General features: G+C 41.2%; 2 long non-coding RNA genes across 2 annotated transcripts in view; one reads left to right on the forward strand and one right to left on the reverse strand.

Moving 5' to 3' along the window:
* Positions 1–14,697, forward strand: part of LOC143740167 (uncharacterized) — a 72,464-nt gene extending 57,767 nt beyond the window's left edge. Inside the window, exons 2-3 of the long non-coding RNA XR_013204786.1 lie at positions 4,951–5,491; positions 14,606–14,697. This is a non-coding gene — a long non-coding RNA (uncharacterized LOC143740167). The remainder of the gene's footprint in view (positions 1–4,950; positions 5,492–14,605) is intronic.
* Positions 242–2,421, reverse strand: LOC143740166 (uncharacterized). The gene is made up of 3 exons (XR_013204785.1): positions 2,310–2,421; positions 1,197–1,296; positions 242–649 (listed from the first exon to the last, which is right to left on the reverse strand). It is a non-coding gene; the product is annotated as an uncharacterized LOC143740166 (long non-coding RNA).
* Positions 14,698–16,474: the final 1,777 nt, after the last annotated feature.

Below are 16,474 nucleotides of genomic sequence, written 5' to 3' on the forward strand. Positions count from 1 at the left end.
TGGTGGATATTTACTATAGTAACCACTGTAATAAAAGGTTTAATGAAGCTAAATGCAAGACATTAAGTCCATCTAAATGTAAAGGTAACAAACTCACAGAATAATGTCCAGTTGTCAAGTGTCTTATTTCTGTAATACTCTTTCAGCACCAAACAGAATTCCATAAATATTTATTATTTTCAAAAGGTTTTCCTGAACACTCTCACCATCTTCAATTGTTCAGACAAAAACCGGTTATATACACTTGCAGAAATATACATTTGACTATTGCATCATGAAGTCGCTGCATGACTAGAACTAATGGATATCAATGAATATGTCCTTTACCAAAACCCCTGATGAGCACTGACGCTTATTTGATAAAGGCATTAGGCAGACATCAAGTACACATCCTACGCATGCCCAAACAACACAGCACAAAGACAGTAATGAAGTGGACACCACCAGGAGGATGCAGGAGACAGGGAAGACCAAGGAAGACATGGAGACAGATGTGTCACGAACACCTGAAGAATGTCAGTGTCCCATGGGAAGATGTGGAGAACTAGTCCACGGATCGAATACGTTGGAGGACACTTGTTGCCCAATGTGCCCAGCACAGGACTTGATGATGATGTTGTGAGTTCATCCATAACTGTGGGATATTTTTCTGTAAAGAGGTTGGATAATTAAATGTTAAATGCATTTATGTAATAAGTTTACTGTGTGGGCATGATTAAAAGTATGTCACAAAAATAATCGAGTATCTGATGTCGTGTGACAAGTCAGATTAGCTTTTCCACTCTTGCAAACAGACAGAGGTAGGTCATGAGGTGTGGAGAGACATCATGTATCATTGGAACATGAACAGACAGGGTCCAATTTGTAATAATTTTAAATACAATGCAATTAATATAAACTTTCTGACAGTGTGTGGGGCATCCGCAACTGATTTGCAAATATCGCGATAAATATGTACAGGAATTGAGGCATTAGCCAATGACAGCACTAGGAGTAAAAGCTGCAGGATTATGTACGAGTATACAAATATGTATGAGCATCGTATGAATTTGAGAACTTGTTAAATCTTGTGAATTATTAAGACTTATAGACTATGTTTGTACTGATTGGGCTATGGGTTTTGTAAGAAAAGGTTTAAGAAACAACAAATGATTGATAAAATGTTTGATTACAGGTTAAAACCAACACAGACATACCATTGTGAATATTTGCCTTTGTAGCTTTTCGTCTCCCGTTTACTTCTCCTCAAACAATAATTAGCTGACTGAGTCCGAAAGGCCCCTTTGGTCTTTTCAGCTGAAAAAAGAGAAAATAAAATATCATTATGTATAATATATAGGATTATTTAAAGGAAAAAATACAGATTTACCTTACAATTTTTGGATTTTAAATTATTAGGCATTAAAAGCATGGTAAGTGTTGTGGTTACTATGCATTTACAACAAATATTAATATAAAACTACCAATACTGAGGTAAAAGCATGGTAAGTTTTGTGGTTACAGCATTTACAACAAATGACACATTAAAACTGCAAATACTGTGGTAAAAGCATGGTAAGTGTTGTGGTTACTATGCATTTACAACAAATGACACATTAAAACTACCAATACTGAGGTAAAAGCATGGTAAGTATTGTGGTTACTGTGCATTTACAACAAATGACACATTAAAACTACCAATACTGAGGTAAAAGCATGGTAAGTTTTGTGGTTACTGTGCATTTACAACAAATGACACATTAAAACTGCAAATACTGTGGTAAAAGCATGGTAAGTGTTGTGGTTACTATGCATTTACAACAAATGACACATTAAAACTACCAATACTGAGGTAAAAGCATGGTAAGTTTTGTGGTTACTGTGCATTTACAACAAATGACACATTAAAACTGCAAATACTGTGGTAAAAGCATGGTAAGTGTCGTGGTTACTGTGCATTTACTACAAATGACACATTAAAACTGCAAATACTGTGGTAAAAGCATGGTAAGTGTTGTGCTTACTGCGCTTCTACTACAAATACCACTTTGGAACTAATTACTACTTTGAACCTGATATGAATATTTCATATATGATTAAGTGATTGAAGGTCTAGGCCTAAGTTATAGCACGTCACGTGACAGACAGTGTTTAATTGTGTTAGTTTAGTAATGTGTTTCGAATTAGAAACCAATGAAACGCAAAGCCTCCGTGGAGATGACAGATATAATGAAGTGACTGAACATGAGTGAGCTAATCTGATTAATATCGACAAACAGAAAAGACATTATAGCAAACATTATTTGGACAGCGTATTTACGACTACTTACCAACATCTGGCACACGTGACCTGATGCCAAACATCGCGATGTGTTCGGAATGAGACTTCTTCAACGCTATTTCCTACTGATAAAATTCGCGTCTGTTATTGCCGCCACAGGTTTCCCATTGAAAGCAATGGAGTTCCTAAAGCGCCACAGAGTGACGCCAAGGGGCGCCTTCGGCATCTGCTATATGACGCCTCGGGCGCCTGTCCATGCTTCAGTTGTTGACGCCTTGGGAGTGAGAATGGGTTGTAACAGCAGGTGATGGTCTGCTACAATGGCAGCCCCCATGGAGGCTTTAGTTTCCGGGTGATGGATTACCCCCTTGTGCGGCACTGCCGACAACTTCCGTAACCCGAACAAAGCATGTTTGGGGAGTGCTCTTGCTTTCGCTCTGGGGTGCATTTCCTGTACAACGACTTAACTCGATGCTTAACTGCCATAGTATATTACATCGTTGAAGAAATCAACTAGCTAGTCCCGACTGTTTCTCGAAACCATATTGTCAACCACGTTGGTTAATGATGTCACACGTGGTGGAGTAATAACTTCTTTTAATTAATCTATTGAGATTGAATTAATTCTATATGTTTTGCTATAAATTACGGACATGACATCTGAGGACTATTTCAAATTTTTCTCAGTTATTTTGCTCTATTTCCAGATTTAATCATTGGCTCGTTCTTACGTGGTAGAGCACATTCGCACTCTTCAAAAACGGTGCTTTAAATCTCTTGCCAAACTAAAAGACATAAATGACATTTGTATGTATTCTAAATAAAAGATACAGATTGCACTGAATGTCAGCTTGCTTATTTTGATCAAGACATGGATTTATTAAGTCCACATGTTGACAATTTAGCATGACAATTCAAGTTCTTGCTTGAGCAAGAAACTATGCTTCTAACCACAGGTCAAGAGCTGTCGTTCAAACCACACAATTTTGCGATTGCGATGCTGTTTGTGAATGTTCGTTAGAACTATGTTTGTTTTCGGGAAACACCGTTCGTTGAACTATGCTGATAACAATGGAACTTGCGACCAAAGTTGGCTAATGATGCTTTTGGGAAACACCCCTGGTTGATGTGTGCAAAGTGCCCATAAAATGATTTCCGCCCTGTATGACATCATACAGGGCCATACTCGGAAAAAAAAACTTTTCGAAAACTCAAACGAATCTTGAAGGTGGCACAGAAATACTCCATCATACGTCCAACTAGTTTTTTTTTTATCTTTGGCCATGTTTAACATGAGAATCCAACTCTTTAACAGTGTAAATAAGTGAGACATGACTGCATGAGACATCTCCTTTAAATTATGACATACAGGTACTAAATCTAAAGCCGGGATCAGACAGGAGTTTCAGGTCGATTTATGCCATATTTACCCATCCTGCCATTCTGAGAAAAAAAGTATTACCTGGTGATCTCTAGTCATTTGTAATAATTGCGGAGGTTGTCTGTGATTTTAATCCCGCGCGAATCGGCCATGTCTGTAATTTGTAAAATTAAAGTAAAATTTCCCCCGCAAATGACCTACCATATTTCGCCGAACACCAAGGTCCTGTGATAATATTAGTCCCGGAGATTTGGCGGGGTCGTATATAATTTTTTCAAGGTTTTTGTTTCCTGTGCGCTTTTTTTAAATCCATCTTTCGTTAAGAGTGGAGGCTGCGTTGGAGTGATTTGATAGTATTTTTGGTGCTGGGTAATATTGCTATATACACCATTCAACTATACAATTTGCAGAAAGAGAAAGCTGAAAACCATCAGAAGAGCAAAAACAAAAAGAATGATTAGATGGAGATGGATGACATGTATAGCAGTATACGGTAAGGAACATTCTTCTGTTTACAATATATCATACAGCTAGACCTATAACGACAAGATATTTCCAAGCAGTAGCCTATAGACATCAAATCCAGGAGATAAGTCAGTAAATTTGAGTAAAATCACAGGCTTCGCTTATCCCGTGCGAATGCGCAACAATAAAATTCAGATGTGGGTGTAATTTCTAAATTTCAGAATTTCTAAATTACACGAGGTCCCCAGATAATACTAATCCAGTGTGAATAGGGCTTAAGACTGAACTGAACACACTTACAGACTGTTTCCATCGACTGCAGCAGATTTTAAACAACGACTGAACACGACTCGATCAGCGAATTTGGGCATGATCAGTCGTAAGTATCAAATTAATTCTGTCAAGGTGGTTGCGGGAAGGCAAACACAGATGAAGATGAGAAATCCAAAATGACAGGTTTAATTGTAATTCTGGCAAACAGACAATCAGGTAGCAACACACACTAACCAAGATGGTGAACAGAAAAGGAGTGACTGAAAAAGGAAGAACTTATATAGCAACACAAACTAGGTAACGAGCAACACAGCTGAACAGAATTAACTCATAATGAGGTGACGATGGTAACTAAGAAATGGCGGGAATACAAACAACAGAAGGCATGTGACGTGAAAATAAACTGAAATGTCCATGATAACTGAAATAGAACAAACAGACTGTGACAGTCTGTTCTGAGGCCTAGGGCACGTGCATATGCAGCGACCGGCAGTAAGAGTTTGGCATCCCCGTGTTACTTGTTTGTTAAGTCTTTTGTTATTTATTTATTTATTTTCTTATGCGTCTCAAGAGTTGTTTCTATGGACTGCTTCCAGTGCTGCTAATACAGAAATGGATTTTCTCTACCCAACTGCTCTGTGGATTTTGTTCTATCTACTGCTGGTAAGCGACGTCAATGGCGCTAAGATACAGTACACCAGAGATGCACTGCTGCAATTGAACTTTGTGAGTTTAGCTTGCGCGACAGACAGCATGCTACAGTCACCGGATTTCCCTCTGAGAGTTTCCCATACAATCCGTGGTACAACGAGGGATAAGAAGAGGAAGAGGGGTAAACGAGGTGGCGTCAGACTACGCATGAGGAAACAGCGACTCACCAGGATACCCCTGCCCTCAATTATTATGGGGAATGTTCAGTCCCTGAGAAACAAAGCGGACGAACTACAGGGGAACGTTTTCAGAAGGACTTCAGAGACTGCTGCATCATAGCGTTTACTGAGACATGGCTCACTGAGCACGACCAGGATAACGACCTGTTCATCGAGGGTTTTGGAGTGCCATTTCTTCTGGATCGGAAGGTTGAAGTGACAAGGAAAACTCAAGGTGGTGGGGTATGTTTATATCTGAATAAACGTTACTGTTGCTCTGTGACTGTCAGAGAACGCATTTGTAAGCCAGATGTTGAACTTTTGTCTGTATCATTGCGTCCCATTTTATCTGCCACGTGAGTTTCCACAACTTTTTATAACTACAGTGTACATTCACCCGAAGGCAATTGCCATCTCTGCCTCTAGCACTATCTTTGACGTAGTGCAAAAAATACAGTCAATTTCACCTGATGCACCAAACTTCATATTGGGTGATGTGTCTCCCTCAAAAAGACACTCATAAACTTCTAACACTATATCTCCTGTCCAACCAGGCGGGATAAGACATTAGATCTATGCTATGGGTCAGTAAAGGACACCTATAAATCACTCCCACTACCCCCACTGGGCTCTGCTGACCATAACTGTGTACATTTACTTCCTATTTATAAAACGAGAGAAAGCAAAGACAAAGGACTGGAATGATGAATCTGTGCTCTGCCTGCAGGAATGTTATGTCTGTACTAATTGGGACATGTTTAAACAGTCTTGTGGTGATGACTTGGATAAAATTGTTGATGTAACTTGCTCATATTTTGCCTTCTATGGGGATATGATCATTCCCTGCAAGCAAGTTAAAATCTACCCTAATAATAAACCATGGGTGACCAAATCTGTTAAGTCCAGCATACAGAAAAAGAAACTCACTTTTAAACACGGAATAGCCTCAGATTTTAGACCGATTGCTCTCACGTCGATTTTAATGAAAATCTTTTCATCTCTACCAGTGAACAAATTGGTAAGGTCAGAAATCCTACTGAAAACTGAGCAAGCACTTGATCCCATGCATTTTGCTTATAGGCCACATAGAGGAATAGAAGATGCCACAGTTACCTTGCTTAACTTGCTTGTTAAACATTTTGAAGGAAATGAGTCCCACCGACTCCCACACTAGACTTTTGTTTGTTGATTTTTTCGTCTGCTTTTAATACGACAGGACACAAAGAGTTAAGGTAAATGGAACACTGTCAGACCCAGTCTCCTCCTCAATTGGCTCCCCTCAAGGATGTGTGCTTTCACCCCTATTGTTTATCCTCTACACAAACATGTGTCAGAATAGGTATAAAAATAGGACTATCTTAAAATATGCAAATGATTTTGTTATTGTTAGTAGGCTTCAGGACAATGAGACCTGTCACGGCCCGGTCATCGACGACTGGTGGTGTGAAGAGTCCTACCTTCAATTAAACATATCCAAGACAAAAGATATAATCATTGATTTTAGAAGACATGCCCACATGCATGAAGTCACATCCATTAAAGGTCAGACAGTGGAATGTACTCAATCCTACAAATATCTTGGGACAATTATCGACTAAAAAATGAACTTTGAGGCAAATTGAGAAGCTTGTGACGAACTGGAAGTTTTCACCAAAAATGGTGGTGATTTCCACAGGAGGGCGATGTTGTTATAGAGAGTTGTGAGTATAAAAGCAGAGAAACAAAATTTAAAGGTAGTATCTAGAGAGAGAAGGTACTCTCCACACCAATCTGAACATGCTATTTTCGTCTGATCTCCGTCTGAACACTGGAGATCTAAACACAGTGATTGAGCCTAACTCAGGTCGCTACGGATGTCAGTTCACTATGGATCAACGCTGGCAGCGAGACGAGAGATGACAACTAAACGGCTGATTTGAATCGCAGTTCCCGGTTTACCATTACTGCTGAACTCTGGTGCAGACGGAACGTCAATCAAGTATTTCACTGTTTACTTTTCTTTTTGAGAATCTTTGCTTGTTCCGTTGCTGAGGAACGTTTGAATTGAGTCACTGAATCGTTGAACAGTGAGGTATTCTGAGTGGTTGAACTGAGACATTGAATCGTTGGACAGTGGGATATCCTGAGTGTTTGAATTGAGTCTCTGAATCGTTAAACAGTGAGAGATCCTGAGTGTTTGAATTAAGTCACTGAATCGTTGGACAGTGAGAGATACTGAGTGTTTGAATTGAGTCACTGAATCGTTGAACAGTGAGAAATCCTGAGTGTTTGAATTGAGTCTCTGAATCGATGAACAGTGAGATATCCTGAGTGTTTGAATTGAGTCTCTGAATCGTTGAACAGTGAGAGATCCTGAGTGTTTGAATTGAGACATTGAATCATCGAACTGAGACATCGAACCGTTGGACAGTGAGATATCCTGAGTGTTTGCATTGAGTCTCTGAATCGTTGAACAGTAAGAGATCCTGAGTGTTTGAATTGAGTCATTGAAGCATCGAACTGAGACACTGAATCGTTGGACAATGAGAGATCCTGCATGTTTGAATTGAGTCACTGAATCGTTGAACAGTGATATATCCTGAGTGGTTGAATTGAGTCATTGAATCATTGAACTGAGACACTGAAACGTTGGACAATGAGAGATCCTGAGTATTTGAACTGTTGAGAGATCCTGAGTATTTGAACTGTTGAATGAATCATGAAGAGTTTGAAGTGAATGACTGAATCATTGAATGTTCGAACTGTGTAGATTGAATCAATGCTTGTTGAACCTCTGTTAAAAATGGCCTAATATTGTAGTTGCAACGTGTGTAATTCCGGTTGTATTGTTATTGTTTAAAGGTCAGAGGTAAATTGACTGAATTAATCAGGTGTAGGAGAGGTACCTCTAGAAATTAATCTGACCTCACAAGGAATTGATATCATTTTTTTTTTTTTTGTGATTTATTTCTTTATCAAATGGTTATTTGAACGTATTCTTGTGTGTGTGTAAAGTATGAGAGTAAAAAGAATATAAAAAATCATGCAATGCAAATTGGGTTATGTTATCTGTAATATTATTGCCATAGGTTCAACAGGGTTCATCTGTAAAAAAAGCAACAAGTTGAAGCCTTTGTATGATTGACTTTAAAATTAAAAATTTACTTATAAGTTGGCACCCCAGAAAGAAAAACCCAGTCAATCCGCTACAAGCTGTGTGCAAAAAGGGGCACCAGCGCTTTTTTTGAGGAAACTGTCTTATTTTAACATTGACAAAACCATGATAATCTTATTCTACCGTGCTTTTATTGAATCAATTTTATCTTTCTCTTTGGTGTCATGGTTTGGGAACCTATCTTTAAAGAATAGAAACTCCCGAAATCAAATTGTTAAATGGTCTAGTAAGCTGATTGGTGGGTCAGAGTTTAGTCCAGTGTCCCTGTACATCAGACAGTTACAGCAGATAACTGGCTCAATTTTAAATGATAATTTGACCTGACCTGAGTATGTACTAATCTCTGCTCTCTTCCTTTTCTGCTGATGTTCACGCCACAAAATCTTCATATTTCCACAACAAGATCAACACCGCCTCTAACACACAAACACTTTTCAAGACATTCAACTCTCTCCTCTGTCCACCTCCACCACCACCCTCCTCCTCGCTAACTGCTGATGATTTTGCTAACTTCTTCACTAACAAAACAACAACCATTAGCAGTCAGTTCTCTCCTCCACACACACAGGAACCTCGGCCAACCTCTCCCACAGCCAATAACCTTCTCTCCTCCTTCTCTCCACTAACCGAGGAAGAAGTATCTAAACTTCTCCTCTCCAGTCATCCTACCACCTGCCCTCTAGACCCCATCCCCTCACACCTTCTTCAAGCCATCACTCCCACACTTCTACCAGCACTCACACACATCATCAACTCATCCCTCCATACTGCCATTTTTCCTACAGCATTTAAGCAGGCTCGGGTAACCCCACTGCTTAAAAAACCAACATTAAACATCACTTCTAGAGAATTACAGACCTGTCTCTCTCCTACCATTCATTGCAAAAACACTTGAACGAGTTGCTTTCAACCAAGTATCATCTTTCCTGTCTCTGAACAACCAGCTGGATGTTATCAATCTGGCTTCAAGAAAGGGCATTCGACCGAGACCGCATTACTTTCAGTCACAGTAGCCCTGCGGATCGCTAAAGCTGCTTCCAAATCATCAGTTCTCATTCTCCTAGACCTGTCTGCTGCCTTCGACACTGTGAATCATCAGATCCTTCTGTCCACCCTCTCATCACTGGGCATCACTGGAACTTCCCTCCACTGGTTTGAGTCCTATCTCACAGGTAGGTCATTCAGGGTCGCATGGAGAGGCGAGATATCCAAAGCACATCGACTGACCACAGGGGTTCCCCAGGGGTCAGTCCTTGGACCCCTCCTCTTCTCCATTTACACCACATCACTGGGACCCATCATACAGGCACATGGTTTCTCTTCGACTGCTATGCTGATGACACCCAGCTCTACCTCTCATTTCAACCAGACGATCCCACAGTAGCTGCACGTATCTCTAGCTGTCTGGCGGACATCTCGGCATGGATTAAGGAACATAACCTGCAGCTCAATCTGGCAAAGACTGAGCTTCTCGTCCTCCCTGCCAATCCGTCTCTACAGCAGGACTTCACTATCCAGCTAGACTCATCCTCAATCACCCCATCAAGGTCAGTCAGAAATCTTGGAGTAATCTTTAATGACCAGCTAACTTTCACAGACCACATTTCAAAGACAGCTCGATCATGCAGGTTTGCAATGCACAACATCAGGAAGATCAGGCCTTTCCTAACTGAGCATGCAACAGAACTTCTTGTCCAGGCCCTGGTTATTTCTAGGCTTGATTACTGCAATGCTCTTCTAGCTGGTCTTCAATCATGTGCAACTAAACCCTTACAAATGATCCAGAATGCTGCTGCTCGTCTTGTCTTCAACGAGCCCAAAAGAGCCCACGTCACTCCGCTGTTCATCTCCCTGCATTGGCTACCACTCGCTGCTCGAATCAAGTTCAAGGCGCTGACACTTGCTTACAGATTGTCCACCGGCTCAGCTCCCTCCTACTTTCACTCGCTCCTACGGGTCTACATCCCTACCGGAAGCCTACGATCGGCCAAGGAGCGACGGCTCGTGGTGCCTTCACAGCGAGGCACAAAATCACTGTCCAGAACATTCTCATTCACGGTTCCATGCTGGTGGAATGATCTCCCCACCCTCGTCCGGAATGCAGAATCCCTGACAGCATTCAAAAGACAACTGAAAACTCATCTCTTCCGTGAGCACTTAACATAAAAAAATAAAAAAATAAAAATAAAAAAAAACTTTTTCTTAATCTTCGCTTGTATGGTTTATGCTACTCTGAGCAATGTTTGAACTTGGTATTCTGAGCACTTCTTGCGTTGTTTTTGCCTCTCCATGATGACTCGCTTGGTTTAATCCTCAAATGTAAGTCGCTTTGGATAAAAGCGTCTGCTAAATGACTAAATGTAAATGTAAATGGATAATGCTCACCCTCTGCACAGTGAATTTCAGCTTCTTTCTTCTAGACGAAGGTATATAGTCTCAAAGTGCAGAACAAAGCGGTATAAAAATAGCTTTGTCCCAGCAGCCATCAATCAGAGGAACAAAACTACACAGATGACACAGAAGCTATGTTATTTATATTTATGTATCTATTTTTATTTTATTGTCTAATGTTTATTGTGTTTGTCTTAAATGTGTGGATAACTCTGACACTGCAAAACAAATCTACCTACGGGTACAAAAAAAGGAACCTGAACCTGACATTACAGAAGTCAGAGGCGGTGATGGTGCGCTGATGACCTGGGTGGCCGCGACGGAGCCGCAGTAACGACCCCCCGAGAAGGAGGTGGAGATCCAGAGAGCAGAGGATGAGCTGGTGCGACCGAGGGTTGAGGTGTAGTCTGAGGTGGGGCCGACGGTCCAAGGGAGTCCGGCGAGGCTGTATGCTCGATGGTCAACGCTGGAGTCGAGGGAGGAAGGAGCGTAGGTGCAGGAGCCAGGCCGATGTGTCGAGGCGAGACAGAGCACGACATTGCTGGAGGCGGAGCCACAGGCTCATATCGCCCAGGAGGAGTGGGCTCCCAGCAAGTCCACGGTGTTACCTCACCACTGAGAGGAGGATGTGATAACACCGTGGGACTGATGGGAGACAATGATGACTGGGTGACAGGCTTGGTGGAGTTCTGGAAATGAAGAGTGGCACAAAACCCCCCAAAAAACAGAGTGTCCATGATGGCAATTAGTAGAGGTGGCAGGAGAGGGAGGATGGGTGGGATTAATAGGGCTGATGAAGATTCAGATACAGGTTCAGATTCAGATAAGTACCAGGGATAAAGGGAATTAATCTCAACACATTCAATTAAACTGTCCAATAAGTCCAGCCGGTGCTCGCTCTCAGTGGCGGGAGGGTGGGTGGGGCTCGCTTCCATGCCTTCGAACCCCACAAGGACTCTCACGGCGATGGACGGCATCGTCAGCTCACACCCCTGGTCAGACTCTTCGGCTCCAGGGCGACGTTATGTTCCTCCTTCCCATCCTTGGATATAGGCTCACTCGTCACAGCAGTCGGAAGCGTCCAGTCTGCAGGGGGCTTAGGCATCGTTGAATGCCTAAGCGGGCTGCGTTCTGGGTCTGGCCAGGTTCTGGATCGGGGCCATATGCACCCCAGACACCTCACGACGGCTTCCCTCCAAGTCAGTCCGTTGGTGTCTGGGAGGTGGATGGTGTTGTGGAAGTTCGCCCCGATCCAGAACAGGGTCTTGAGGGTTTTGTCCTCCAGAGGGCAGTTGCTGGCCAAAAACCAAAAATTCTTAATAAATGAAAATTAATCAGGGCTTTCCTGAGCCATGACGATAAATTTAGCCCTATCATTCATATAGGCTGGTCTGTTCATCTGTCATGGTAAGACACAGATAAGAAATCCAAAATAACAGGTTAATGACTGGCAAACAGAACGATCAGGTTGCAACACACACTAACCAAGACGGTGAACAGACAAGGAGTGACTGAAAAGGAAGAACTTATATAGGAACACAAACTAGGTAACAAGCAACACAGCTGAACAGAATTAACTCATAATGAGGTGATCATGGTAACTAAGAAATGGCGGGAATACAAACAAAGGAAGGCATGTGACGTGAACATAAAGTGAATGTCCATGATAACATAAATAGAACAGAACAGACTGTGACACATTCATAATCAGCCTTACAGTCGTTAAGTGTGTCCCCTGCTTAAAGGGATATTTCACCCAAAAATGAAAATTAGCCCATGATTTACTCACCCTGAAGTCATCCTAGGTGTATTTGACATCCTTCTTTTAGACGAATACAATCGGAGTTATATTAAAAAATGTCCTGGCTCTTCCAAGCTTTATAAATGGAGTGAATGGGTGTCTGTCTTTGGAAATCCATCAACGCGCATCTATTCATGATTAAAGTGCTCCACGTGTCTCCGGGGGTTAATAAAGGCCTTCTGAAGTGAAGCGATGTGTAAGCGTTCGTGTAAGAAAAATATCCATATTTAAAACTTTATTGACTAAAATAATTAGCTTCCGGCAGACAGCCGTACGCATTGATTTACACCAAAAGAGTAACCCTTGAACTTCACGCACAATATAATGATGAACGTGGTTGCCCGGCCCTGTTTGTTTGAACCGCGGGAGGCGTCAATTGCTATCATTACGTTGTGCATCAAGTTCAAGGGTTACTCTTTTAGCGTAAATCGATGCTTACGGCCGTCTGCTTAAAAGCTAGTTATTTTAGTCGATAAAGTTTTAAATATTGATATTGAAAGCATCGCTTCACTTCAGAAGGCCTTTATTAACCCCCAGAGACACGCGGAGCACTTTAATCATGAACAGATGTGCTTTGATGGACTTCCAAAGACAAACACCCCTTCACTCCATTTATAAAGCTTGGAAGCAGAGCTGAGCTAAATTCTGTTAAGGGGCCCTCCTACTGACCCATGAGTCATGTAAACCATTTGCCATTGCCCAGACAGTCACACCTGACACCCCAGTGCTCCCAATACAATCCTCCCTCCTTAAACTAGTACTAATGAAAATTTATATCAAAAATGCATCCTGTGAACGAATAAAAGCTAAAATGGCTTGCCATAGCATGTCACTGTGTTTTAAATGATAAAAGCAGTACTTGATACTTGATGGTTATTATTTACTGAGGGATGTGCATCCATATTGACCAGTATGTCCAGCCAATCAACATTTTAAATGCAATATAGCCTATAAATCAATAGTCAATGTTAATACATTGCTTTCTATCTTGCTTTATTGCGGAGTTGTAACTAAACCTTGACTTGGAGATCATTGCCTTGTTTTAAAAATATGTGCGCTCATAATGAGGAGTGCCATCATGCCCATATTGTACTGGTCCTCACAGATGTTTGACAGGTGTTTCGTGCCAAGGTACTTACCCCTGAAAGGAAGTGTATCCCCGGTCGCGGGAGCGCACTCATATTCAGCAGAAGGTTGGCCATTGGTTTGACCAAGGTAAATTAAACTATAACACGTGAATTGTTTAAGTTATCGTTTTACTATTGTTGTTTTATCAACAAGGTTTAGCAAAGACAGCTATCACGTGGCCCATCTATCACGGACGACCATACCGTTTCACTCATAAACCAAACAGCCTTTGGATATTAAATTGTTCTGAATCCCCCCTCCTCCTTCCATGGTGAATTATTATCAGAATTATTTAATAATGCATTGAACTTAAATAGTAGGCTGGTCAATGTCATACACAAAAAGCGATTGTACAGATGATGGCCTATCATCAAGTGTTTTATTTTGTGAATACTTTACATCATGTCTAATAACAGCAGTGAATATGGACAAATTTCTTGTTTCCTGACAAAAGTTATAGTGGGATACAGATTTTTTCAGACCGTATTTTTGACTTGCCAAAATATGTATCCTCCCTTCCAAAATCTACAGATTATGGCCTATCATCAAGTGTTTTTTTGTTTTTTTTAATACTTTACATCGTGTCTAATAACAGCAGTGAATATGGACAAATTTCTTGTTTCCTGACAAAAGTTAAAGTGGGATAACCCTACATTATCACCTATCCACCGAGGAGCTCTTGATGTGAAAGATGTGAAAAGCTTACAAATCTAACAAAAAAAACAACAAAATGTGATAACATAAATGTGAACAACTGGTAGTTTTTATTAGTCTTTTGTTTTCGTTACAGTTTAAAAATGCATACCTGGTGGCATTGACCTCTACTGTGTGTGACAAAATTGCAAAACAGAACATTTTTAATATTGTTATTTTCTTTCTTCAGGGCATTCATGCGAAACAAGGGATACAATGTCTCAAGGTGGACATGTGACACAGTCCCACATCCCAAACAATCGGACAGTACCTTGTGTGGAGTCTTTGCCTTGAAAGACTTCACACGATACCATAATGCCTGGTCATGCCTGGTCTTCTCACAGCCAAACTGGCCCAGCTCTCCATACCATCCTCGATCTGTCAGTGGACCACCAGCTTCCTGACGGACCGGCACAGCGAGTGAGACTGGGGAAACTCACATCCAGGACTCTCAACACCAGCACTGTTGGCCCCCAAGGGTGCGTTCTCTCCCCACTACTCTTCTCCCTGTACACTAATGACTGCACTTCTAAAGACCCCACTGTCAAGTTCCTGAAATTTGCCGACGACACCACAGTCATCGGTCTCATCCGAAACGGTGACGAGTCTGCTTACAGACTGGAGGTTGAACAGCTGGCTGTCTGGTGCAGTTATAACAACCTTGAGCTGAACACGCTCAAAACAGTGGAGATGATCGTGGACTTCAGGAGGAACAGCCAGCACTCCCATCTCTCAGGACCTGAAGTGGGACAATCACATTGACTCCACTGTGAAAAAAGCCCAGCAGAGACTGTACTTCCTTCGCCAGCTGAGGAAGTTCAACTTGGCACAGGAGCTGCTGATTCAGTTCTACTCAGCCGTCATTGAGTCTGTCTTATGCACTTCCATCACTGTCTGGTTTGGTTCAGCTACCAAATCAGACATCAGGAGACTACAACGGACAGTCCGGACTGCGGAGAGGATTATTGGTGCCCCCCTGCCATCCCTCCAGGACCTGTACTCTTCCAGAGTGAGGAAGAGAGCAGGTAAAATCATCACAGACTCCACTCACCCTGGACACCACCTGTTTGAACTGTTACCGTCAAGACGGCGACTCAGATCACTGGCCACAAGAACATCTCGGCACAGGAACAGCTTCTTCCCACAGGCCCTTTCCCTCCTGAACAGTTAACACTCCACCCAAGGCATATGCCTTAAGTGCAATACTCCCACTGTTTAGTGCAATACCCTACAACTCAGGTGATACTTATATGTAGATTTATTTATTTATAATATTCAAAACACTATAAATATGTTCACAATCTGTAAATCTGAAAATGTCTATTCTGACTAAACCCATCTGTGATACTTTTATTCTCATTTATTTTTATTTTTATTTTTTATTCTTATAATTTATAGTATTATGTTTCTTGTTGTATTTGTATATGTCCACTGGAAGCCTCAGTACCAAAACAAATTCCTTGTGTGTGCAAGCACACTTGGCAATAAAGCTCTTTCTGATTCTGATTCTGAAAGTATGTTTACTGTTCAGAGCAGTGTCCTCACCCTCACATTATAATATGACCATTGTTCAGTTAAGACTGTTACTCTAAAACTATAAAGTTATTCACTGACAGCAGATTTATGTCTCTGTAACATGATTTATTTATTTATTTAATCATAAAATTTCTTTTTTAGTTTGCAGGAGAACTTTTTAAAAAGTGAGACGGTAGATTTTCCTGCTAGGAAAGAGGCTATCATCATACACAGGCTGCAAATCGCTGTCACTCTTCTCCTAGAGACTGGTAAGCTATCAGGGGGTGTTTTGGCAATCCAAATAATTGTCCTTATAATTGCTGTTAACATCTTATGCAGCTATCAGCATTATTCCATACTTACCTAAAAACTATTTGTGTGAAAAATGAAGAATTATAGATGCATGCTCTGTGTTTTTTTTTTTGTTTCTAAGATGACCTGACTGACATCTTAGTGGAACAGAAGGGCCTGAGGCAGATTTGAGTTGGGTAAATCAAACTTAAGAAATGTGAAATAAAATATGTTTTTTATAAAGTTATTAAGA

This window comes from Siphateles boraxobius, unplaced genomic scaffold, assembly GCF_051911475.1.
Source record: "Siphateles boraxobius isolate OS27281-9 unplaced genomic scaffold, OSU_SipBor_1 17, whole genome shotgun sequence".
NCBI classification, from domain to species: Eukaryota; Metazoa; Chordata; class Actinopteri; order Cypriniformes; family Leuciscidae; genus Siphateles; species Siphateles boraxobius.